The following is a 25,907-nucleotide window of genomic DNA, read 5'->3' as shown; positions in this document are numbered from 1 at the left end:
GGCATTATGCTTTCTCGGGTTTCATCACAGTTCATTGCTTCATTGTTGTAAATGAGGGATTTTATTTACGTATTTACAGTCTTTTTCCTTTATCCGTTTATCATATATAATAAATATCGTCTAGACCCCCGTGTCGATATGCTGTGGGGCTCCAAGCGGTCCTGGGCAGTCTCATCAGTATTGCTTGGTGTGTCGGACGTGTGGTGTGGGGCTGCAGCAATTGTATCTCTGAGAAGCGTTCTCTGTCCTGCCGGTCCTACTGCGGCTTCCTAGACAACCTCTCTCCCACCCGCCAGTATAGCCGAAGCACCTAACTGCCTCTCTGACACCGCCAGCTCCTTCTCTGCTGCGGTTCGTTCGGCGGTGCATCTTCTACTCTCTCCAAGCCTCTCCAGATACTTCTCTGGTTCAGAGGGAACCACCAAGTTTCCTCTGGAGAGCTTTCTTGCGCCGGCCTGCTTCTCAAACTGGCTTTCCTCTGCACTTGCTCTGCATCCCTCTCTGGCTTCTCTTGGCTTCATGTCTCGCTTACCCATGACTCTCTGCTCCTTCCCGTCCCTCACTTGTTTCCAGCACTGGCCTTTAAATATCCCACCAGCTGGATTAGGCACCCGACAACTAGACTGCACAGAGTTAGTTCTGTAGTCTGTTGTCAGTCTTTGTTGCATCTTTCTCGTCCCAGTACTAAAGTGGTGTTTGTGTGTGCCATGTATGGCTCTGGTTTGCCTCTCCCTCGTCCCAGTAACAAAGTGGTGTTGACTGAGAGGCAAGTCATGCAAGAGATAGGGAAGGGAGTGTTATTAACCTACAAAGGCCTGGGGGACATTGTCTTCATTTGAAAAGGGAAATGGGGGATGTTGTGTCTCACCCAAGGGATCCTCATCCACAATCCTCAAGTTTCCTACGTCCAGGTGATCCTCCCTTGCATATACACCCCCAGGGTCAGGAGCTGACAGTGACAGCCTTTCCCTGGCCACCAGGGAGGAGATCTGTTGGGGAAAGAAGTGAGCATGCCCTAAAATTCATCACAGATCATCAACCTTGGTTTATTGAAATGAGGTTGACACAAAGCTGAAACTGGGGGTGCTGGTGGAGCATACATTCATATATAAGTGGCTGCATTTTAATTGTTTACCTGTTTATTTATCTATTGCAGCTGTGACTGCATATAGGTGGGCTGCCTAGGCCAAGCACCTGCCCACCTCGCATCTCAAATATGCCCCCAATTTACTCCTTTCCCTCCTGCTTCAACGTTTTCCCATACAGCAGTCTTTTTGCCCTCCTTTATTCCTTACTAGCAATTGCCTCTCTACTATCCCACTCTTTCTTGCTCTTTTTGAATGCTGTCATCCTCTGTTCTTGCCTTATTCCCTTAATCCTCCTATCGCCTTTTCTTTCTCCATTTCTGCCAAAGGTTCTTTGTTATAAAGATATTGCTGTCTTCCTCATTTTGCTGCTAGTCGCATACTCACCTGCCTCCCTTCACTCAATGTATTTACTTTACTTACAGCCAAACATAGGCTCTGTATATATATGTGTTATATTGGGTACATATGCCTCATATTCAATGTGTACATTGAAACTGGTACCTGACATCAGTCATTGTATCACTCAAGCAGATGTATACATATATTCATTAAAAGTTGGTTATGTTCAGACTCGGCCTCCTGCCCAGGGTGTTGTATTATGACATACAAGAATGTCAAGATTCTATATAAGAAGCTCCTTGGTGACGCATTGTCTGTCTGTGCAGCCTGATTGTGGAGAGAGGTATTCAGAAGGCCTGGGCGACATTGTGTTAATTAGAAAATGGAAATAGGGGATAATGTGTCTCACCCAAGGGTGCCTCATCCCCACATCCCAGGTTTCTTCCACCGAGGGGTGAATCCTCCCTCCTATATCCACCCCCAGGGTCAGGATCCGATAGCAACTGCCTCTTCCTGGCTACCTGGGAGGAGGATATGTTGGGGAAAGAAGTGAGGATGCCCTCAGATTCCTCACAGATCATCAATCTCTAATCAGTTTATTGAAATGAGGTTGACACAAAGCTGAAACTAGGGGTGCTGGTGGAGCATACATTCTTATCTAAGTGGCTGCATTTAAATTGTTTACCTTTCCATTGATCTATTGCAGCTGTGACTGCATATAATTGGGCAGCCCAGGGCAAGCACCTGCCCGCCTGGCATCACAATGTAGCCCCCTTTAACTCCTTTCCCTCCTGCTTCACTGTTCTCCCATACAGTAATCATTTTGTCCTCCTTTATTCCTTACTAACAATTTCCTCTCTACTATCCCACTCTTTCCTGCTCTTATTGAACATTATGTCATCCCACATTTCCCTTCATTCACTGCCATGTGGATTCCTTGCATAGTTGTACTGTTGAACCTCTGAACTACCCCATTCATTTCGGGATGGAAGAGAGATGATTTCGTATGGACCACACCAATTTTAGTTGAGTTGCTTCATCATACAAGATGGGAATTGTACTCCATTATCTGATAGCGTTCTTCTGGGGAAGCCCTCTCTCTGGAATACTCCATCTAAGAATGACACTACAACATGTGTGTCAGCCTCTTGTACAATTCAGTTTTCCACCCATTTTAAGAACAAATTCATTAAAACAATGAAGTACTTACTCACTCAAATAGATCCCAATATTGTTCCCAGGTTATCAATGGTTGCAAATTCCCATGACATTTCTCAGAATTCAATCGGTCTTAGTGGTTGGATTCTATATCTCAATGTTTTGTCAGAGCCTTTACATAAATTACAGTTCTTTATCATGTTTTCCACCTGCTATCCGATTCTGGCAACCAGTAATCAACTCTTAAGCAGACTTTCATCTTGGACATAACCAAGTGTCCTTCATGACCAATTTCAATTCAATTTGCATCTGATCCCTTATGGAGGAATCATCCTACTAGATCTGAACAGAAAGCCACCTTCCACACTTAGTTCATCTCTCAGTTTATGAAACACACTCAAACCAACCTCCACTGTCCAATCGTCCCAATTATTCAGCACGTATTCCATTACTTTACTTAATTGGGAATTTTCATTCTCTGCCTCCTTCCACTCAGCCTCCGAAGTAGAGGGACCACACATCCAAAATACCTCTCCCTCTAATTCCCCACCCTTACAATTTTCTTCATCCGCTTGACAACTTTCATATCTGGATAAGAAATCAGTCAAAACATTTTCTTTTCCTGAAATGTGTTGTACCTGAAATTGGTGTCCTTGCAAAGAAGTGACCCGTCTAAATATTCTTCTGAACAGACTGTCCAAACACCTAGAGTTAAAATGCCCACTGGAGGTTTGTGGTCTGTATATACTGTAAAATTCCTGCCCTATAAGAATGCTTTACATTTCTTGATAGCCCATGATAAACATAGGGCTTCCTTATCAATGACAGAGTATTTCTGCTCTGCTCCCTTCAACCATCTAGAGGCATAAACTATGACCTTTTCTTTGCCGTCCTGTATTTGCACCAAAACTGCCCCTAGTCCTGTATTACTGGCATCAGTACGAACAAAGGTTTCACATGTAGTATCACAATTACCTAGTATAGGCGCCTTTACTATGCCTTTTTTATATTCTCAAATTCTCTTTTGCATTCATACGTCCATTCAAACAGTGTTTTTTTTCTTACACAACCCCCTTATTGTTATAGACTCGTCAGCGAAACCATTAACACATTGTGCATAGTACTGCACTAAACCAAGAAATTATAATACACCATGTTTGTCTGGGAGCTTCCATATTCACTATGGCATTTACTAGAGGCCCCTTGGGAGCAACACCTTTTCCTTTGCGTTTGTGCCCTAAATAGTCAATTTCGTTTACTCTGAATTTACATTTGTTCTTTTGCAGAGTCAGACCCACCCTGTCCAACATGCCTAACACTGAAAGTAACCTCTGGTCATGTTCTTTCAGTGTACTTCCTGTGATGAAAATGTCATCTTGATACTCCTTGGACCTCGCCAAATAATGTGTGCATTAATCTCTGGAAGTACGCCGCACCAGACCAAAGTGCATTCTCCTGTACCCAAATGTGCCCTCCTGCATGACAAAAGTGGTAAGCTTTCTGTAAGAGGGAGGTAGATTAACCTGGTGTAGGGCTGACGTGAGATCTAATGTGCAAAAATATTTGGCCCCTACCATTCTACCTAACATTTCTCCTATGTTGGGTAGGGGAAACATATCAATTGCTACACATGTATTCAATGCTCGAAGATCGAGACAGAATCTGGCATTTCCATTCCCCTTTTGCACCACTACTACTACCGGAGAAACCCACTCTGAGGCTTCTACCTCTTCAATTATTCATTATTTAAGTATCTTTTTAATTTCCTTGGACACTTCTTCTGTAAGTGCTATAGGAAAATATTTAGCTTTAGCTGTGACAGGTATAGAATTCCATGTGAGAAAAATCTGATAGGAAAAACCCTTCAACCATCCTATGTTTTCCTCAAACACACCTAAAACACACCTTCTGGTCTGGAGACATCCATGGAATCCATAACTATATGCCATGGTACTCTTGGGTTAATAATGATGCCTCATTTTGCCTGTTCAAACCATCCTAACAGGATCCCACCCCTAAGCCAGACATATACATTAGCCTTTATTCTTTGATTATGCCACCGGAACTCAGTTTTGGAGTAATTCACAAACTCAATGGGCACACTACCATATGCACTGGCTTTGACTTGTGGGGGTAGCAGTGGCATTCCTTTGAATGACTCTTTCCATATTTTGTGATCAATGATGGAATAATCAGAACCAGTGTCTACTAGCATCTCCACTGAGTTATTACCTACTAGAATATTGGCATGGGGCTTGCGCCCTTTTTCGCAATTACCACCAACCTCGCTCACTAACCCAGTCACACCTTCATGCATATCGTCACCATCATCACTATTTGCACCTTCTTCTCCAGCAGACATTTATTTAACGCCACCTTTAGTGACATTTCTGCAGAATCTGGCCAACGGCACTTCTTGTTACACTTAAGACATACTACGGTTAGGGCTGGGCAATCCGCAGCATTAGCATAGTGTGTAAAACGTCCACACCTAAAGCATTTCCTCCCTCTAGACAAGGTTTGGGTACTTTCCCTGGGCTTGCCATGTTCTTGCCCTTGCTAGTTTTGCTTTTGACTATGCTGGCTTTCCTATTAGGTACATTCTGGAGACCTGTATACACTGCATTAACATCATTGACAAGTGGTTCCATTTCCAGTTCCTTAACGCAGGCCATGTTGTGTTCTATGTGATTTGCTATAACTAAGGCTTCCTCCAGTCTGGGGTCGCCTTTTGCCCATATCTCCTCTCTTATCTTATTCTCTTTGACTTTAAGCATGAATTGATCTCTCAACCTTTTGTCATATGTAGAGCTAAATTTACAACAATTAGCTAGTTCCTGTAATGCAGTGATAAAACATTCAACCCACTCACCCTCTAATTGGTCCCTGGTTGAAAATGTGTATCTTTGTAACACAATGTTAACTTTGTTTTCATAATGTCTGTCCATTTTCTTTATAATGGCATTAACTGCATTGGGAACATTGTCTGCTGATTCCCCATCACCCCCAGCAGACTCATTCAGGACTGGTAGACTTTTTAAGATGTGTCTACCCTCAAATCACAAACTATGCATGAGAAATTCTCTGCGTCTTTCTATGCTATGTGAGAAACCTGAGGGTGTCCTCATATATAATCCCCTTGGGTCTTCTTCCCAGATGGCATGCAAAGCGAGGGAGGATCAGCTGGGTGGAGGGTCCTTGGGGATTGGGCACAAGTTATCCGCAGGTGAGATGCAGTATTCCACATTTCCATTTCAGGGAGATCCCTATATCCCAGAAGTAGTTATGGGGTGTTGCTATCCCTGTACCACTAGCCTGGGATGTTCCCCGGAATATTCTCCCTCTAAAAGCACCAGGAAAATGATGAAGAGGAGTAGGGTACACACCGGCGAGACATGGTATCCCCCTTTTCCTGTGGAGGATCAATCTAATCCTTCCCTGACCTTTATGGGTTACTATAATGCTGTACCCCTCATTTCCCCACATGTAACACTTTACAGTACTGGGATGAGGAAAAGGCAGCCACACAACTCTGGCAGCAGCTATCCGAGCCACCTGGGTGCACAAGGCCCCGCGCTCCTCCATCTCGTTGCCTAGCTTGGCTTAGTCATGAAATAAGAGCGTTCCTTTGTGGTATATTGATTTTAACTTCAACGACCTCCTAACTGATCGTGTGGTGCCATCCACAGATCGTGTGTGTGTTTGCCGCTTTTTTGACGGAAAACATTCTGATTTTCATCATTGCAGCCCCATGGTGGCTGATACACTGCATGTGACTCTTTGCAGTTCCATCATGCCGACATAATTTCTCACATTGTAGGGCCTCCCCAGCTCGCCTCACCTCCTCATTGATTGGCCTCCCCAGCAGCCTTCATCACCAATCAGGGAGCTGGCAGGCTGAGCCGCTAGCCTGACACAGGCCCACCATTAAGGCCCCTGTCTGAGCCTGTCTGGAGCTGAAGGGAGCACCTCTCCTTACAGATACTCAGCAACACGCCCAAAGGATTCATACTGATTTGGTGACACACGAGCTCTGACCACAAACAAAATCATACTTTGAGTTGCCCTGGTGAGCAATCATGGATCTCACTGGCCCACCCACCTTCCTTGGACACTATGCCTGCTCAAATTGGTGTCTGCCCATTTTCCTACATGCCTAATCTGTAATCTCTGCACCTACAGTACTATGCACCTTGATGTGCATTATACTGACTGCTTCTCTACTGCACTTTTAATGCCTTGCGCCAAAGAAAAAAGTAAAACACATGGGGCCTCAATACAAGTTTGACGGTAGCCTTGCTGGTAAAACCGGCAGGCTGCCTCGAACTTACGAATTTTTCCGGCCCCTGGGAATGGGGAAATACCAGGCTATAACAACCCTGGCAGACCCTGAATTTCCCCATTGCCAGGGCCCGGAAACTTTTACTCCCAATTCCAATTTGAGCCCCAAAGGGCACAGTGTCTGCTCACCAAAAGGCACCCGCGAGCACAACTCATAGTTTGCCAGTATGGTAACTACGGTACCGGCAAGCTTACCGGTACCGTTGTTACCGGACCGGAATGAGGCCCATGATTTATAACTCTTTCTGTTCTGTGGTGTATTTCCAACTGAGCATCCACCTTTTTTACACTGCTTTTAATGCTTTTGGCTAAACTCGACTTTAGGTGTGCCTCCAACTGCGCATCCACCATTTGTGCTGTCCCCCTCTTGTATCTGCCCCGTTGGTGCTCTCCGTCTCCTGTATCTTTTCTAATTGCTTCTCCACCTCCTATCCTCCCTCTCTCACAAAGTCTGGAAGGAAGAAACTAAAATAGGAACTCCTGAGTTCCAACCCTGGCCTGCCCATCGCAGACACCTACATCAATGCTACCTCCAGACAGACAATCACTGAAATTCTTTTTGCTGTTCCTTCTTCTAACCTATGGACCCCCCATATGGTCTCTGTCCTCTCCTCTTTCTCCTCCTCACCCATTACTGTTGGCCCCAGATGTGAAGTGCTCTTGGCTCACTTTGCATTTTCCAAATGCACCATTAATACTATCATAATGGCACTATCATGGCCCAGGGCTCTCAGCCGAACCTCTGCCTTCTTGACAGGTCTTCCTTCTCTCTTCAACTTCCCCCCTCTCCTTCCACCCCTCCTTCCCTCATCGCACCTTCCCCCCAGTAGTGGCACCCCATCCCTGTGCCTCCCCCGCAAATCTTTTAAAGGGGGCAACCAGCTTTACTTAGCTACCCTGAATTCTCACTCTGCTAACAAAAAGTCCTCTGACATCTGTCACCTCCTTGAAGACCTTGTTCTTGATGGGCTTTCTCTCACTGAGACGTGGTTTAAGGCCAGCTCTGTCACTGCTTTTGACACTCTTCTCCTTGAGGGCTAGAAGATCCTGTCCAATCCTAGGACCTCCCGGCCTGGTGGTGGAGTGGCTTTGATCTTCCGTGAGTGGGTTCCTATCTCTATCATCCCGACTCAAACCTACTCATCCTTTACAAGCCTCACCTGCAAGGTGTTTGTCTCACCTACTTTCTTCTCTTACTCTCGCTAACATCTACAGACCTCCCGGACCATCCACCCTCTTTTCAGAATGGGCCAACCTGTCCTCCTCTCTTCTTGCCTCCTTCGTCAAACCTTTACAAAAGCTGCAAATATCCGTAGATAGGTGCAACACCCTCCAATCATTAATAATGAAAAATGTGTGCGTAGAGACGCAACATAATCCCTTCCAACGAACAACCCTACTTAGAGGGTATACATTCTAGACAGAAAAACAGTATGTATAGGAATTCATTTATTTTATTAGTTAATCAAACATAGTCATAAAAAACATTTACAAAAAAATTGCATAAAACACATTAATATCACATCTATAAAAGTTATCATAACCAAGTCAATGATTCAAAACACATATCACACCAACAAGAAAAACTCACATCTCACATATAATTTCTCACATACTCTTTCATCCCCATTCATACAACACACCACTCGTACTTGTGCAAAGGTCGCACTTTTAATAACTTTGTTCTGTAAACAGAACACCCATACAAATGGGTTTGTACTTAGTTTACTCAAAAAAGGCCTAATTGGCAATGTTTTTTTTGCAAGCCAAAGACAGGGTAAATGTTACAAAAGTGGTTGCTCTTGAACATATGTCGATTTACCACATTTTTTCTGTGTGAATCCAAGTTAGAGCCAACCCTGGGAGGGGTGGGCTCTATGGTGAAGTCGACTCGAGTTTAGGGCAACCAGAACAGCCTGAACAGTTCTGTCTGGTGCACCTCATCAGGACATATACAGTACAAAAACAAACAGTTCTTTTTATGAGAAATCGGGTTGGTGTGAATTAGACATTATCCAATATTCAGTGTCTAGTTTCTTCCATTTTTCAAGATATCAAATTTCTGCGAAAGATGTTCCCACGAGAGGTAATAGTACCAGCAAGGGAGAAAAAAGGGGAGGGAGAGAGAGAGAGAGAGAGAGAGAGAGAGAGAGAAAACAATGTTTACAATCCTTCTCTACCATGTCCTCCAACCCTTCCTAACCATGTGTCCTGGCTCCTATGAACCTCACGCACTGTTCTGTCATATCCATGCCCCCCAACATTACTTGAGGCATAGTCCAATCTGGGTTACTCCACCCAATTTAAAACTAGGGAGGCAGTGTGCTCACGCTGACATTCCTAGAAGGGTAATGTGATTGAGTACTGTTGGCCAGAGAAGTTAAAAGAAAAATTAAAGATTAAAAATTAGGGAATGAGGCTGTGCTGTACTGTACTCTCACATCCAACCCTTGATGGGTCAAGAATCAATATACATTATTGCAGGCTTAGTGGTACCACACTATACTACCATCTACTGCAGATAATGTTATCTCATGCTGGGTTAGTATCACACAATTCTCTCACCCAAGCTGCACTGTGCTGACTTCACTAGAATGTCTTCATATGGTTCCAACGGGGCCACCACAGACAAAGAATTCCTTCTTGATGCTGGTGCTGTTTTTCTCTGTGAACACAGACATGTATATGTCCTTAGACAGTGTCATATCTATATTGTTGTTCCTGTCATAATTGTGATCCAACAAATTCGAACCACAATGTAACAATATATCACACCACACCCAAAGTCATAGTGGAGCTGTCTCATAGTTTACCTTGCAGTTGTGTCACTTGTCATTTACGTATGATCTTCTTCAAGACGCAAGAAAGTGGTGCAAGCCAAATGATGCTGAGGCATATGGCCATCGATATGAAGGTCCCCGAGTGTTCTGCCCAGTTGGTTCATCAAGGTGTGTTTCTATTTTACACTGTGAGTGTCAACATACACTGTGGTTGGAGAGGGGAGAAGAACCGAGGCGGGAAAACCATTAATATCTGAAATTCTCGATCCATGTGTGAGAACAACAAAGAATAAAAATACAGACACAAAGGTCAAATGAGAGAGAGTACAACCATCATTAAGGCTGTAAATTACCAATTAGTGTGCAAATGTGTAGGGAGCACAATACAATTCCGGGAGGACAAAAGGGGGGCCCAAAAAGGAAATTCCCTGCCTCGCCGGCCGCGCATCCACCGTGAGTGCAGGGCTCCCAGTGAGGCAGCAAACCATTTGCTGCCCCCCAGGGAGACCCGCTACCCCGCTACGGCCATGGCACACAGTCGGAACCAATCAGGGACCCAGACCCGCTCTGAAAATTGAATCAGAGAGGGAGACCAAAAAGCACACACCACCCGGCCGGTCGCGTGTCTGCCGTATGCGCAGGGCCCCCATAGGAGCAGCAAACCGGTTGCTGCCCCTGGGGGGACACGCTCACCACGGAGGTCGAGGTGCGCGGTTGGGGCCGTCACGAAGCAATTCCCAAATGAGACCAAATCCTCTCCCCAAACAAGTCTGCGGCACAGGCACCAGGCATGGTGCTGACCGCTACTCGCAGGCTGCAATGTGCCACGCCATTCTCACCTCAGAGGCTCGCCCGCGATGCCTTCGTCAAATCTACCTTCCTTGAGGACTTCACCATCCATCTCAACTCTCTTGATGTGGCCAGTGTTCTCTTCTGCGTCCTCTGCAACACTCTTTCCCACTCTATCCTTCCCATCTAGCTCAATACACTCTACGGGACACACTTTGGATGCTCTCATCTCTACAGACATCCCTCTCTCTAACCCTCTCACTACCCCTCTCTCCTGGTGTGACCATCCTATACTCACCTTGGCCTACCCTGTCCTCTGCCGCCGCCTGCACTGCCGGTCTCCTTCTCTGTCATTTGACCGATGAAGCATGTGACAGTTGCTGCATTTGCCTCTTCCTTCATCCCTCCTCTGCCCCCCATAATTAGACTCTCCTTCTGACTCTGGTCTAGCTAACCCCATCACTAGCTCTAATGCCCTGGACATCCCTGCCTCTGTCATGAGGATCTGCATGAAGCCTGCCTCCAAATACAACTCTTGGTATGACTCAGACTTGGCCACTTTGAAATGCAAGTCGAAAGCTGCAGAGCAGAAGTGGCAAGCATCTAGCTCATTCTCTGACAAACTGGCCTGCCGCCTACTCCAAGGGCAATACTGTCTCGCCATCTGCTCCAAGAAGAGGGCTCATGTCCAAGCCTGCATCTCTGGAGCCACCAATAACATGACTGAACTCTTTAAAATCTGCAAGGAACTTGTCAACCCTACCACAGTCTTCTCCTCTACTCCTCTCTCCCAGGCCCTCTGCTCTGCACTGGGTGCCCACATTTCCTCCAAAACTCTGGACATCCTGTCCAGTCATCTGCTCCCCCACCTGCCTTGCCCCCCCTCAGCGCCATACTGTCCTTGCTCTCTCTCTCCCATTGCACCATAGGAGACCTCCAGAGTTGTCCACTCTATGAAAGTATCCTCTAAACAGGTGTTCTCCTGTTCCTCCAGAACCATCAAGCACACCATCTCTCATTCCAGTCTGGGCTGACCTCTGCAACCACTCATTTGCCACTGGCTCCTTCCCTCAACCCCTCAAGCACTCTTTTGTGCACCCTCTCCTAAAAAGCTGTCTGCTGACCTGTCTTTCCTTGGTAACTAGCGGCCTATATCTATCACCCCTTTTTTGGGCAAACACATGGAGAAGCTGGTCATCCCCCAACTGACCCTCCACACTGAAATGGCCGGCTGCCTCCACGACCACCAGTCCGGTTTTAGTGCTGCCAGAGGCACGGAAACTGCTCTCCTGAACACCTGTTAAGACCGGCTCTCTAACCTGGACTCTAACACTCCCTCTGTTCTGATCCTACTCGATCTCTCTTATGCTTTTGACACAGTCAACCACTCCTTCCTCATAAACCGTCTCCATGATAACCTAGGCATCACAAACTGGGCACTGGCCTCCTTCCTTTCAAACAGACCTTCCCAAGTTCAAATGGGCCTTTTTCTCCACCTCAGTCTCTTCATGTGGCGTCCCTCAGGGCTCTATCATATCGCCTTGGCTCTTCGACATCTACCTGGCCTCTCTGGCTCACCTGATCTTCCCTTTTCCCCCTCATTTTCAGTGTCACGCAGATGACACATAGCTCTCTTTCAAGCTGCCTTCCTCTACTTCCTCCCTCCTACCCGACTGCTGACTTCTATTCAGGCATGGTGCCCTGCCAATGATATCTGCCTTAATGCCAGTAAGACAGAGATCCTTATCACTGGGACACCTGCTCCTTGTTTCTCCCCACTCTCTGGCCTGACTCACTGACCTCCCTCCCCTCACCCGCTTGTGAGGCAAAAAACCTTGTTATCGCCTTTGACTCTTCTCTCTCTTTCTCTCCACACATCATGGACCTTGCCAAGAATTCCAATTTTCAGTTTCATCTCCTCAGGGGCATTGTACCTTTCCTCACCTTCCCCCAGAAGCTCAATGTCTCCAGAGCCTTGGTTCTCTCTAGGCTAGACAACTGCAACAGCCTCTTCCTCATCTTGCCTCTTTCCTCCCTTTGCCCCTTCAGCTAATCCAGAAAAGGATTGCAAGACGTATCCTTGGCCTTAAGCCCAGGGACTGCATCTCTCCAGCCCTAAAATCTCTCCACTGGCTCCCAGTGACCGCAATGATCAAATTCAAGGCCCTTTGCATAATTCACAAGGCTGTCTGGGGCCTCTTTACATCCTGCTTTCCCTCCCTAAGTATCTCCTGGCCAGAGTCCTTCAGTCTTCTGACTCCAACTATCTGCAAGTCAAACTCTTCTTCAAGCAGAGAGTGGGAGGTACATCCCTTTCCTTGGCTGACTCTTCCCTCTGAAACGACCCCCCCCTAAACTTGAGCCGGATCTTCTTAAGTTCTGCAATCTTCTCAAGACTTTCATTTTCTCTTCTTCCTTCCTTCTCCCCCTCCCTTGCTAACTATTCATCTGCTGCTGCAACAGGGGACTGGTCCCTTCAGAGTAATACAGGGGCCAGACCACCCGCTACTAGTTCCCCAGCATACTTTGCCAGCACTTTCCCTTGTGCTCCCCTCCCTGGACTAGCCCAAACTTGGTCCTCCCGGTCCACCGCACTCACCCCCACTTGCCCTTGCCACCTTGGCCCGCACATCACTTGTCTGTCCCCACCTTTGGGGGTACTCCACTCCTCCACCTCTCTACCCTTCCCCTTACACTTACCACCGTGTCATGCACTTGCACGGTAGGATAGTCACAAGGTCAATATAACCGTTTTTGTTCTACTTTTTTGATTCCCATGTTCTCTCTCCTCTTACTCCTCATCTTGTCTTGTGGCACCTGGAAACACCTGTGTATCGGCGCCATACAAATGTCCAATAAAATAAAAAAGTAGTGAACACTATACCATTATGAATTACATAGTTGGAGGACTGACACACATACACAAGTATATCTTTTGCTATGCAGAAACACAAGACCCCTAAGACTACATATACCATGCTTGCTCATGCTTAATTGTGACTAATATGAACGTCCATAAAAACAAAGCTGGAAGCCATAGGTGCATTGGATTGAATTGGAAAAGCAAGGGGAACTTCAGAATACATGGAAGGGCTGACAGACCGATCCAGCAGAAGCACACTGACAAGAGTTTCCAGCCCAGACACTGTGCGCAGCATCGCCAAGGACGAGCAGAGACCAAAGGTTTGTAGTCAGCAAAGGCGATAAGGCACTTAAGGGGAATACAGCCTAAAATTCTCATAATTACAAGCAGAAGAGCTCTATTTTGTGGTCCCTATACACGTGACCTGAAGGTACAGGACAGAGCCTATTCATTTGAGGTGGCTGGGAAAGCTGTTATGCAGGTTCAAAGACAAATGTTCTGTCTCAGGGCTTAGGCGATCAGAGATGGCTACTTTTTGGGAACATGCAGCACCTTCAGGATCATTCCCAAACCTTGAAGAGTTCCCAGGGCTGATAAGACCTGTTCTGCCCTATCCCTGACTACCTTTCAGGTTAAGCACACTATGTTGCAAGGGCCAATTACCTTCATGCTAACCTGCAACATTGTATTTTTGACACTTAGGGGTGGTCCTAGGAGGAGCCACCAGATATGCGACCCAATGACCAGACTAAGCCCTTGAGATTGCATATATAGTTTTCCTCAATTAACCAATCACCTTCCCAGTTAGGTTTTTGGGATGCAACTCATTTTTGTGATGTCATTAGCAGTTAAAATGGTGTGAGACACGTTTGGAGGATGAGAGCGTTCTTGGAAACTCATGTTTTTTTAGATTCCATCCCTGTCATTTTGATTGATAATAAAGACAGTAAACTTTACCCTGTGGTTTGAGTCTTCTGTTCTTGCACCGGGGGAATTTCCAGGGCCCAGGTACCCTCTTGCTGCTAATCTGGGTAACTGCTAAGAGTGCGCCTGCTGGTCCTTTCTGTGTTTAATTGCTGAGGGTCTGGGAGCCTCCATGACACTGAGCAAGCAGCAGGAGCTGTGAGGAAGCCTTGCGAGGAAAGGACACCGTGGCGTCTGTAAAGAAGCATTCAGGATACCGGCGTGCAGAAGGAACCACCCGGCAGATGAGCTGGAATCGTGGCAGTGGACTTCCTTTCTTCAGAAGTGCAGCTTCCAAGAGGAGACACCTGAAGCTGATGAGTGTTGGGAACGGCATTCAAACAATATGGCGCTCCTATCAAACCGAAACTAAGTAAAACAAACACACATTGAATGATGTACTGAATGAGAACCTTAAATTAAGCAAAACAAATGCACATTAAATACTGAACTGAATGGGAACTTTAAAACTAAGCAACATGATTAAATACTGAATATAAGTGAACCACAAATTGATTGAAACATTGAAACTAAACACATTGAATATTGAATGGAACATAACCTAATGGGCAAAGCAAATAACTGAACTGCCCAAGTACCCATGTCAAGTGAATGACAGAAAAGGGCACCAGTATAAAAGAACACATAAAAGGTTGGGTATGAACAACCCCCCTCCACCCCCCTCGCCAAGTGAACTTACACGAATGATTACAATGTGGCAAGGCCAAAAACTGGCAAAAGGTGTGTAACACGTGTTGGCAGGGTCAAGAGGCTGACAAAGGGATGCCAGAGGAGTGTGAAACAGCACATAAAGCCAAAAGGCCAATAAAGAGAAACTAAGTGAAGGTGATTTGGTGCCCAGGAGCCGGTGCCAAAGAACCTGTGTGGGCTGAAGAGCCCAGGGATCCTGTTTGCGCGATGGGTGATGGGTGGACTGTGTTGTCTGACAACGGCGCCTAGACCAGTGAACCCTGAATGCTGAAAACCAAAGACATTGTGAAGCAAGTATAAGTGGTGAAGATAATGGGCCTCATTCCTAGTCAGGCGGTAGGGGATACCTGGCACCGGTAAGGAGACCGGTGTCGGTAATCCCCTACCGCCCGATTCCGAGGTCCCCTAACGTGACCCGTAAGGGACGTTTGGTCAGACCAAACGTCCCTTACGGGTCCCGTTAGGGGACCAGGGTGCAAATAAAGGGCTTGCCATTCGCGAGCCAGTTATTTGCACCCTCCCCATTCCCATTGAGCCATAAAGGGGCTCCATTGGGAATGGGGAATGGTTTGGTCAATGGGGACTTACCGGTCCATTCCGACCTTGGAGGGACCGGTAAGTCCCCATTGACCAACACCGGTACCGGACCCGTTATTGGTGGCAGTCATGGCGCAAATAGCGCCATGACTACCACCAATCTGAGAATGAGGTCCAATGTCTTGAGGAAGGGAGCTTCTCTTCAGAACCCATATGTCTTGTCTTGAGGACCAAGCCTCAAGATCCTTTACTTTTGAACTGTGTTGCTTGGAACTTGGATAAAGGAGAACCAATAATTGTTTGGAACTGTATAGCCTTGAACTTAAAAGGGGTAATACTGAGACTTTTTGTGAAACTTTCGTTCATTTGGGGAAGTGGAGCTGAAAGAGAGCTGGGAGATGTGAGAAGCCCAGAACACTATTTCTTTTATTGGTGATATCCCTACACATTGTGTAGCTTTAGTTGTGAAGGCAAGTATAGGTTTTGGAAACAGACTTTTAAGTTGAACCCTTTAACTCAGACTTTCCTTGTTTCATTCAGGTAGCGAACCCCACCTTAGCACAGGGCAAGTTAGGCCTTCTACCATCCTGACATTTGATTTAATAAAGTCTTTTAATTTGTACGTGAATTGCCTTATCAGTAGTCTGACGGTAAAACCGTTGGGATACCACCAGCACAAGTAGCGTTATCACTAGCACCGGTACACGAGTAGCAGTACAACGGTATGTTCCCATTTACCATTGGGTCCTTTGGACCCAATGGGTTTGGGGGCGCTATTACTGCTGGTGGTAATAGCTCCGAAAACAACTGAAAATGTGCAGAAAGCAGGACTTTTACCTCAAGCGTCAAATCTGGAGGTAAAACTCCAAACTTTCCGCTCTACTCATAATAGGGCCAGCCCTTAAATGCAGCGGTGATAGCGTTACTGCCGCATTTTACGGGTTACTGCTCAACTCGTGATGAGGTCCAAAGTCTGTTGTCTGTTTTGTTTCATAATGCCTTCACAGCATAGTCCATGAAGTCTTCGTTCCATGTGTCCCATTTGATTAGAGGTTCGCCTGGCCTAGGTAGAATCGGAACTGGTAGAGCACTCATTGTTAGATGAACGCAATTACACAACACAGGACGATTAATGAAAATTAAAACTGGCAGGGGAATATTTGCAGCAATGGTTTGGCACTACATGAATATAACGTCTCTGAAAATATCACCAGCTAGATGAGACCCTATCAACAATAAAGAAGAGGTATTAAATGAATGTTTTGAAATGAGGGGAAAAAAGTCAAAGGGCCTCATTACGCGGTATGTGGTAAGGGAAAAATGATGCCGGTAAGGGATTACCGGCATCGCTTACTGCTCTGGCCTATCACGACCCGCCTACCCGCTATTAGCGGCACCGCAAAGAACGGTGCCTCTAACAGCGGCGCGGGCACGCAACCCTAAATGCCGGCAATAGTGGCATGGCGGCAATAGGAGTACATCACAAGTCAGGCAAACATGCAAATAGCACCATGAATCAGGCGTAAAAAGTGGATACCGTCATGGCGGAAATACCGCCATCGCGAACCACCCGTAAACGGCCATGTGCAGTGTTCTCAACTGTCACAGGTGCATGCAATCAGCACAGGTGGAGGCAGTAGACTGGGCCAGCACAAAAGGAGCCCACCACACCCCTTCCCACACCCATTCACACACCAAAATGATTTCAATACTAGTAGCAATCCTGGGGCTGGAGGACATGCTTGCATTGCAACTGCAACAACAACAACAACAGGCAGCACAGAGGAGACGCAGGAGGAGAAGGAGGGTGAGACAGGCACAGCATGCCCCACCAGTGCAGGCAGTTGTACCATAGAGGCAGCCCCCAATCCCTAGAATCAAGCCAGTCCATTCAACCTAACCCCTGAGCAGATCCGCACCCTGTACCGTCTGGACTGGGATACCATCACCACCATTGTGGACATGATACACAACGACATCTTCAGCCTCATAGACCTCCGTACCGCCATCCCCCCTCTACTGAAGGTGGTGTCAGTGCTCGACTTCCTGGCCACACGCACCTACCAGCACACGATAGGGCAGATGCATGGCATTTCACAACCATTATTTTCACGCACGCTAAACCAAGTGCTCGATGCCCTCCTGAAGCACACAAGTGAACACATATCCCTACCACGGACTGCCCAGGAGATCTCCAACACCAAAGTTGGCTTCTATTCACTGGCAGGCATCCCAAGTTGCATCGGTGCCCTCGACTGCACCCATGTGGAATTGGTGGTCCCACCTGCCATGGAGGTAGTGTACCGAAACCAAAAGCGATACCACTCCATCAACGTGCAAATGGTATGTGACTCAAACAAGATCATCACACATTGTTGTGCCCGATATCCAGGATCAACCCATGATTCAATGGTCCTGCGGAACTCAACAATACCACGCTACATGGAGTGACATACCGGACAACGTTCCTGGCTACTCAGTGAGTTACATGACAAGCACATGGCAGTGTGATGTGGGGAGTAGACTGGGGGAGAGATGCACATTCCAACTAGGTTAGATGGGGGTGGGGGGAGATTGAGATTGGGGGGGGAGATGCATACTCCAACTGGGTGAGATTGGGGGGGGGAGAGATGCATACTCCAACTGGGTGAGATTGGGGGGGGGGGTGAGAGATGCATACTCCAACTGGGTGAGACTGGGGGAGGAGAGATGCATACTCCAACTGGGTGAGATTGGGGGCGGAGAAATGCATACTCCATCTGGATGAGATTGTGGGGGGAGAGATGCATACTCCAACTGGGTGAGATTGGGGGGGGGGGAGAGATGCATACTCCAACTGGGTGAGATTGGGGGGGAGATGCACACTCCAACTGGATGAGATCAGTTGAGAGACTGAACAATGCCCATACTGCAATACACCGTCCCCCAAAGCAGGCCAGACTGAACCTCACACATGAAAACCATATGTAAGACGTAAGCTGCACAACACTGACAACAAGCCACTACTGCAACCATGCCATATCCATCCAAATGTACACTGCACATCATCAGACCGTACCCTCTACAACACAATGCAGCGACATGCTGCCAATTTGGCCAATGCAAATGACTGCTGAACAGCATCCCAACGGAAATGCGTCTGTGAGTGGCTACTAAGGAATCACATTAAGCTAATATACGGATTCTCACTCGTACACCACCACAGAAGTGCAGCATGAGGACATCAAGCGTGGAACGGCAGATCACTAAGAGGCTGGTTCCAACGGTGACAGGACCAGAGGATAAGAATGACTACACAACACCTAGATCATGGCAACAACTGCAGTAGGCATGCACAGTGCATGAACACTCACAAGGAATAGGACACCTTCACACATTGCAGTAACTCTGATTACCCCCATGCATGCAGGGATATGTAGATGTGATCAAGGAAACAATGCTGGCGTGTGTGTGATAGGTACAGGTTCCATTTGATGAAATCACTTACACATAACCATTGTTGCACCCAAGCAGGTGATGCTGGCTATCCCTTGAAGAGGTGGCTCCTTACCCCTGTCCGGAACCCACAGAACAGGCTCGAAGAGGACTATAATCGCGCACATACTCGTACCCGTGTGATGATCGGGCAGACATTTGGCCTTTTGAAGACACGGTTTCGCTGCCTCAGCAGGTCCGGTGGGGCACTCCTTTACGGGCATGAGAAGGTGGGCAAGATCATCATGGCATGCGTCATGCTGCACAATATGTGCATCAGACGGAACGTGCCTATGCCCCCTGACATTCAACTGCACCCACCTGGTGAGGAGGAGGAGGAAGAAGATGGGGCTGCATGTCATGCCGGTGGCGATGCACAGGAGGGACGTGCTGTGCGCCAGCATCTGATAGACCAATGTTTCTAATACACATGGATGAAGAGGGTGCAATGGATGTGGCACTCAGGGAACTGGGTGTTGTGGGTAAATGAACACTGTGCACTGTTCAACAATAAAGCACACATACACAATAAAGAATGTCCACTCATGTGATTGTTCCTGACACAACGGGTGTATTAAGCATAATGTGATTTTGAAGTGCAGGGACCCTTCACCCCAAACACCCTATCTGTTACGCTCACCTGGCACCCACAGGAGCGTCGGTTGGACCCGGACAGCTGCGGTGCAGCGATGACTCACTGGATCTGCCCTCCTAATCTTGTCTGCTTAACCCGTAGAAATATTCTTCTGCAACGGAGAGATGGATTTAGCCACTTGTGCATTCAAGTGATGGCACCCCCACAGTCCTCCCCGACTAATCACCTCTGAAATGCCCTCCCAGCAATCTCACCTTATATTCTTGAAAGATGAGCTCTCCCTCCTGCGTGGATTTGCAGGGGCGTGTCGATTCCAGTTACTTCACTGGTTTGAAGGCTCAGGGGAGTTCCGGAGAGTATTGACTCTGAGGTTCCTGGTGAGGACCAGTAAGTATTAAGTTCATAGAGTTCAATATGTCCGATGTTCACTCTTGTTCCCCCCTTCCTTTCTTGTCTTGCAGCTGGCTCGTGAAAAGATGCTCTTGTGGCAGCTGGTGGCGCTCCGGTAAGAGTCTGTATTACCCGGCGCTGTCCGGTAAATGTTGCACGAGGAAAACGTGTTTTGTCTCTCTTTACAGATGCGGCACGTGAAAATATGGAGAGTCACAAAAGGATGCCTCCGGTGGTAAATCAGGTAAGTCTATGGTGGTAAGAATTAGATTTGTTGGTTCCCTCGGCTCACCTTGTGGTTTTCTTTTGTCTCCTAGGTGGCGAAGTTCGGTGAAGAAATGATGGAGGCAGCGCCGACCCGAAGGATGCTGTGAAGACTGGTGAGTATGGCGCGGCGCTGCAGCTGGAGGTGCGGCGCGTGCAGAAATGATGTTCTTTACAGGTCCGGAGACAAGATGGATCCAGAATCAGGTGTGGAATAGAAATAAGTTTGTTTTCTAGCCTTGCCCCTTTCTTTCCTCTTTGTTTTAGGAGCTCCGGATTCGAGGCGGGTGTGGCAGAAGACTGGATGCAGGCTGCAGGCACAGTGAGTGTTACGCTGCTGGATGCAGAATAACGCAAAGCGTGTGTTGCTGTTCGGGTGTGGTTTAAATAGCCTCAAAAGTAGTCCCAGGTAAACGTCCCTAGAACCACACCCAAGTAAAAAATAGTCCGTGTAGAAAAATAGTCCCTTTCAGGCTTCATGTTGGATTGGAGCCTTAGGCGCCAGGACTGATTCCTACTATGAGCCTGGCGCCAGGACTGAACCCAGATAGCCCCTAGCCGTGACTGCTGAGGTTTTACTAGATGTCTAGATGCCTGCTCCCGGGGCTGATGGGCTTGGTCCTGATGCCTGGGCGTAGGCATCATGACAGCACTCCCCCCCCCCCCCCCAAGACCCCTCCTAAAGTTGTTCTTCCCCTGGGCCCTGGTTTGCCTGGGAAGTTCCGATGGAATCTTTTCACCAACCGAGGTGCATGGACGTGGTCACTAGGTTCCCATGACCTTTCTTGTGGTCCGTAGCCCTTCCAATCGATTAAATAAAAAAGTTTTGATTTAACCATCTTGGAGTCCAGGATATTTTTTACCTCAAATTCAGGTTCTCCATCTATCAAGATGGGGTTGGGTGGTTTGGTTAATCTTGTTCCTGGTTGAACTGGTTTTAAAAGTGAAACATGAAAGACAGGATGAATGCGCATATTAGAGGGTAATTCCAATTTGACGGCTTCTGGGTTGATAATGGCCTTAATAGTGTAAGGTCCCAAATATCTAGGGTTAAAAGTCTGAGTTCCCTTCAGAGGTATGTGTTTTGTAGCCAGCCAAACTTGATCCCCAACTGGTATTGTGAAGTTTCCCTTCTACGTTGATCAGCATTTTTCTTATATTTCTCTTTTGCTTGTTTCAAATGTTCTGTTGCCTCTTTCAAGGCTTGTGTAATTGTAGAATGCAAATGACTAACTGCAGGCATTTCTAAATGCTGAGGCGAATCTAGTTTTGAGGTTGGAGGGTGATGTCCATGTATGGTATAAAAGTGGCTTTGTCCGGTTCCTGAATGTACAGAGTTATTGTATGTATACTCGGAAATCCATAAAATATCTTTCCAATTACTTTCGGTCTGGTGTAGCATGCAACGTAGGTACTGTTCAAGGGTCTGGTTGGTCCTCTCCGTCTGACCATCAGTCTGGGGATGGTGACTGGTTGATAACCTCACGTCGATTTGCGCCAGTTGACAACATTTCTTGCAAAAATGTTAAATGAATTGACTACCTCGGTCAGAGACCAATACGGAAGGAAATCCGTGTATTCGAACAATGTTTTCGAGGAACTCCTTGGCCAGAATTGAAGCAGAAGGTAATCCCTTTAGAGGAATAAAGTGGGCCATCTTGGGAAAAAGATCCACAATAACTAGAATGGTGTTAAATCCATTACATGGAGGTAGATCTGTAATAAAGTCTAACGATAAGGTGTGCCATGGTGTAGGTGGAATATCCAAAGGTTGTAAGAGGCCAGCTGTTTTTTTCTTCTGACTTTTGTTTTGGGTGCAAATGCCACAAGACATTACAAATGACATTACGTCTTTTCGCCAGGTGAGCCACCAGAATTGTCTCTTAATTTTAGCTTCAGTTTTTGCGATACCTGGGTGTCCTTCCATCAGGGTGTCATGATAATTGGAGATGACTAGTTCTTGTAGTTCCTTGTGTGGAAGAAATAGCCGCCCTTGATAATAAGGTAGGTCATTGATGACTGAGTAGTTCGGGCCTTTCTTCACCCAGTCCTGCAGGGCTGTTGGATCGAAGAGTTGTTGGATCTTTACTTGAATATCCTCTAGTGTCTGTAGAGTGGTTATGCCAAGAATTCTTTGTTCTGAAATTATAGGCACCGGTTCCGGGTTCGCATATGCTTCTCCCATCCCTATTCGGGATAAGGCATCTGCCTTGCCATTCTTACAACCTGGTCAATAAGTGATCACGAAATCGAACTCGGCAAAGAACAATGCCCATCGAAGTTGACGCGACGATTGGGCCTTGGCTGTTTTTAAATACTGCAAGTTCCGGTGATCGGTGATTACGTTAATGGTATGCCTGGCACCGAGAAGATAATGCCGCCAAGCCTTGAAGGTGGATTTGATGGCTAATAATTCTTTATCGGTAACCGCATAGTTTAACTCGGGTGCCGAGAACTTTCTGGACCAAAATGCTGCTGGGTGAAGTTGACCGGTTTCAGTATCCTTCTGGGACAGGACAGCTCCCATGGCTAAACTGGATGCATCAGTTTCAACTATGTATGGAAGTTCGGTGCATGGATACTTTAAGACAGGTGCAGACGTGAATTTCGCTTTCAGCTCTTGGAAGGCCTTTTCAGCTTCTTCGGTCCACAAGAAGCGTTTGTTTTTTCGCAAAAGTGCTGTGATAGGGTGCACAACATGTGAGAAATCCGGAATGAATCTGTGGTAGAAATTAGCAAATCCGAGCATGCTTTGTACCCCTTTAACTGAACTGGGTGATGGCCACTTGAGGATTGCGTCCACCTTTTCGAGAGTCCATTCAGACTCCTTTTGGAGTCAGGATAAATCCAAGGAATTCAACTTCCGTAGCATGAAAAAAGCATTTTTCCAATTTTGCATATAACTTTTGCTGGCGTAGTTTCTCAAGGACTGCACGAACATGCTTCACATGGTCTGATTCTGAAGAGGAGAACACTAGAATATCGTCTATGTATACAACAACACAGGCGTCAATGAGTTCACGAAGGACATCGTTCATAAAATACTGGAAGGCTGCTGGTGCATTGCACAACCCGAAGGGCATCACCTGGTATTTGAATAACCCGTACTTAGTGCGAAAAGCAGTCTTCCATTCATCCCCTTTCTTTACACGTACCAGATGATATGCCCCTCGGAGATTTAATTTAGTGTAGATGCAAGCGTCCTTTACTTGGTCTAGTAATTCTGGGATCAGAGGCAATGGGTATCGGTTCTTCACCGTGATCTGATTTAATGCGCGGTAGTCTATGCACGTTCTGAGGTCACCTTTCTTTTTAGGCACGAAGAACAAAGCTGAAGATGCAGGGGACTTGGATGGACGAATGAAGCCATTAGCAAGGTATTGGTCCAAGTATTGTCGTAGGTGAAGGTTTTCGGGTTCCGTAAGGGCATAGATCCTACTACATGGAGGTTGTGCACCGGGTATGAGATCAATTTGACAATCGTATGATCTGTGAGGTGGTAGGGTGTTTGCCTGTTCCTTTTGGAAAACATCCTGGAATTCTTGATATTCCTGAGGTAACTGCACGACTGGAGTAGCGACTGTGGCCAGGCATTGGTTCAAGGGTTTTTTTGGGTAACAAGTATGTGCACAATCCGGGAAGGTTATTCTCTTCTCTCGCCAATCAATACAAGGATTATGTGTTTCCAACCAAGGTATCCCCAGTATTATTTGGAACTGCAGGCTTTGATTAAATCAAAGACAATAGTCTCTCGATGGCCATCCTGACCCAATAGTGTCATCTCTGTGGTGGAATGAGTTACAGGCCCAGAGGCAATTTCAGTTCCATCGACTGTGGTGATGACATCTGAAGTGGTCTTTTTGCAGAGAGATGGATTCATCCTAGAAGCCAACTCGTGGTCCACACAGTTTCCTATGGCACCGCTATCAATGTATGCCCTCACTGCGTGCATATGTGATGGCTGCCTTGGATCTATAAGGACCATTGGGATGATGAAGTGCGAGGTCTGAGTATCCTTCTTCAAGCTCGGCAAGCGGACCTCTATGCTTGTCGGGCGTGGTCGTTTCCCGAATCAGGCTCTGTTTGATTTTTATCAGCAACTCCGACTACTTTTTTAGATGTTTTTATAGGGCAATCCCGTAGAAAATGTCCTGAGTCCCCACAGTACAGACACAATTGCATCTGCCGTCTTCTTTCTCTTTCCTTTTGAGTTAAGGGTCCCTTGACCCCCCCGATCTGCATCGGTTCTGATACATCTGTTCCTTTGAGGGTAACATTGGGTTTAACCAATACCCGATTCTCGAACTTAGCTCGATCAGCCTTTCTATTCTGAAGTCGGTGGTCTAACTGGACCACTAAGTCTATATATTCTGCACAATCCTGAGGTGGGTTCACAACATGGGCCAAAACGTCTTTGAGTTCACCCCTAAGTCCACGATGAAATAATGTAATTCGTTTTACCTCTGGCCATCCGGTTTCCACCACTATCCTATTGAAAGTGGCGATATAGGTTAGTAGATCCTGGTTACCTTGTCGTAATGATAAATTTCGTTATCCAGGGCCTGTCCTGTGAATGTCTGGCAAATAGTCTTTCCATGCTCAATTGAAAACCTTGAAAATCCCGAAGAAGAAGGTCATCCTGGTTAACTAATGGAATTGACCAATCCACTGCGCTGCCACTAAAATATGATAGTACAAAGGCTACTTTGGTTTGGTCGTTCGGAAAAGCTCCAGGTCTGCATAAAAAGTGCAAACGGCATTGGTTCATAAACACGGCAAACTTTTTTGGGTCCCCAGCAAAACGTTTGGGTGGAGCTAAAGGAATGCTCCCTGGTAGAACCACTTGCACAGGATTGCTCGATGAAACAGAAGTTGGATTCCCCCCGAGTCCAGGTAATGGTGTTTGCCCAGCTTGGTTTTGCAGTAATTGTCTAGCAAGATCATCAGTGCGCTCCTTTGACACAATCATTTCTCTCCTGAGGGCATTAGTCTCTTGGCGCGCGGAGTGCACTTCTGCCCTAAGTTCCCCTAACAATAGGGCTAGTTGGTCGGTTTCTGAGGTTTCCATAACACCCGGGTGGGGATTTGTAGATAGGCTTTGCATTCTGTTACGCTCACCTGGCTCCCACAGGGGCGTCGGTCGGACCCGGACAGCTGCGGTGCAGCGATGACTGACTGGATCTGCCCTCCTAATCTTGTCTGCTTAACCCGTAGAAATATTCTCCTGCAACGGGGAGATGGATTTAGCCACTTGTGGATTCAAGTGATGGCACCCCCACAGTCCTCCCCAACTAATCACCTCAGAAATGCCCTCACAGCAATCTCACCTTAAATTCTTGAAAGATGAGCTCTCCATCCTGCGTGGATTTGCAGGGGCGCGTCGATTCCAGTTACTTCACTGGTTTGAAGGCTCGGGAGAGTTCCGGAGAGTATTGACTCTGAGGTTCCGGTGAGGACCAGTAAGTATTAAGTTCATAGAGTTAAAAATAGTCCCCTTCAGGCTTCATGTTGGATTGGAATCATTTGCAGCATGGTCTGCCTGAGGTAAGTAATGACTATGAGCCTGGCGCCTTAGGCGCTAGGACTGATTCCTACTATGAGCCTGACGCCTAAGG

Source organism: Ambystoma mexicanum, chromosome 9 (assembly GCF_040938575.1).
Source record: "Ambystoma mexicanum isolate Mex_15411 chromosome 9, UKY_AmexF1_1, whole genome shotgun sequence".
Lineage (NCBI taxonomy): Eukaryota > Metazoa > Chordata > Amphibia > Caudata > Ambystomatidae > Ambystoma > Ambystoma mexicanum.
Note: the sequence above shows the minus strand (reverse complement) of the source record.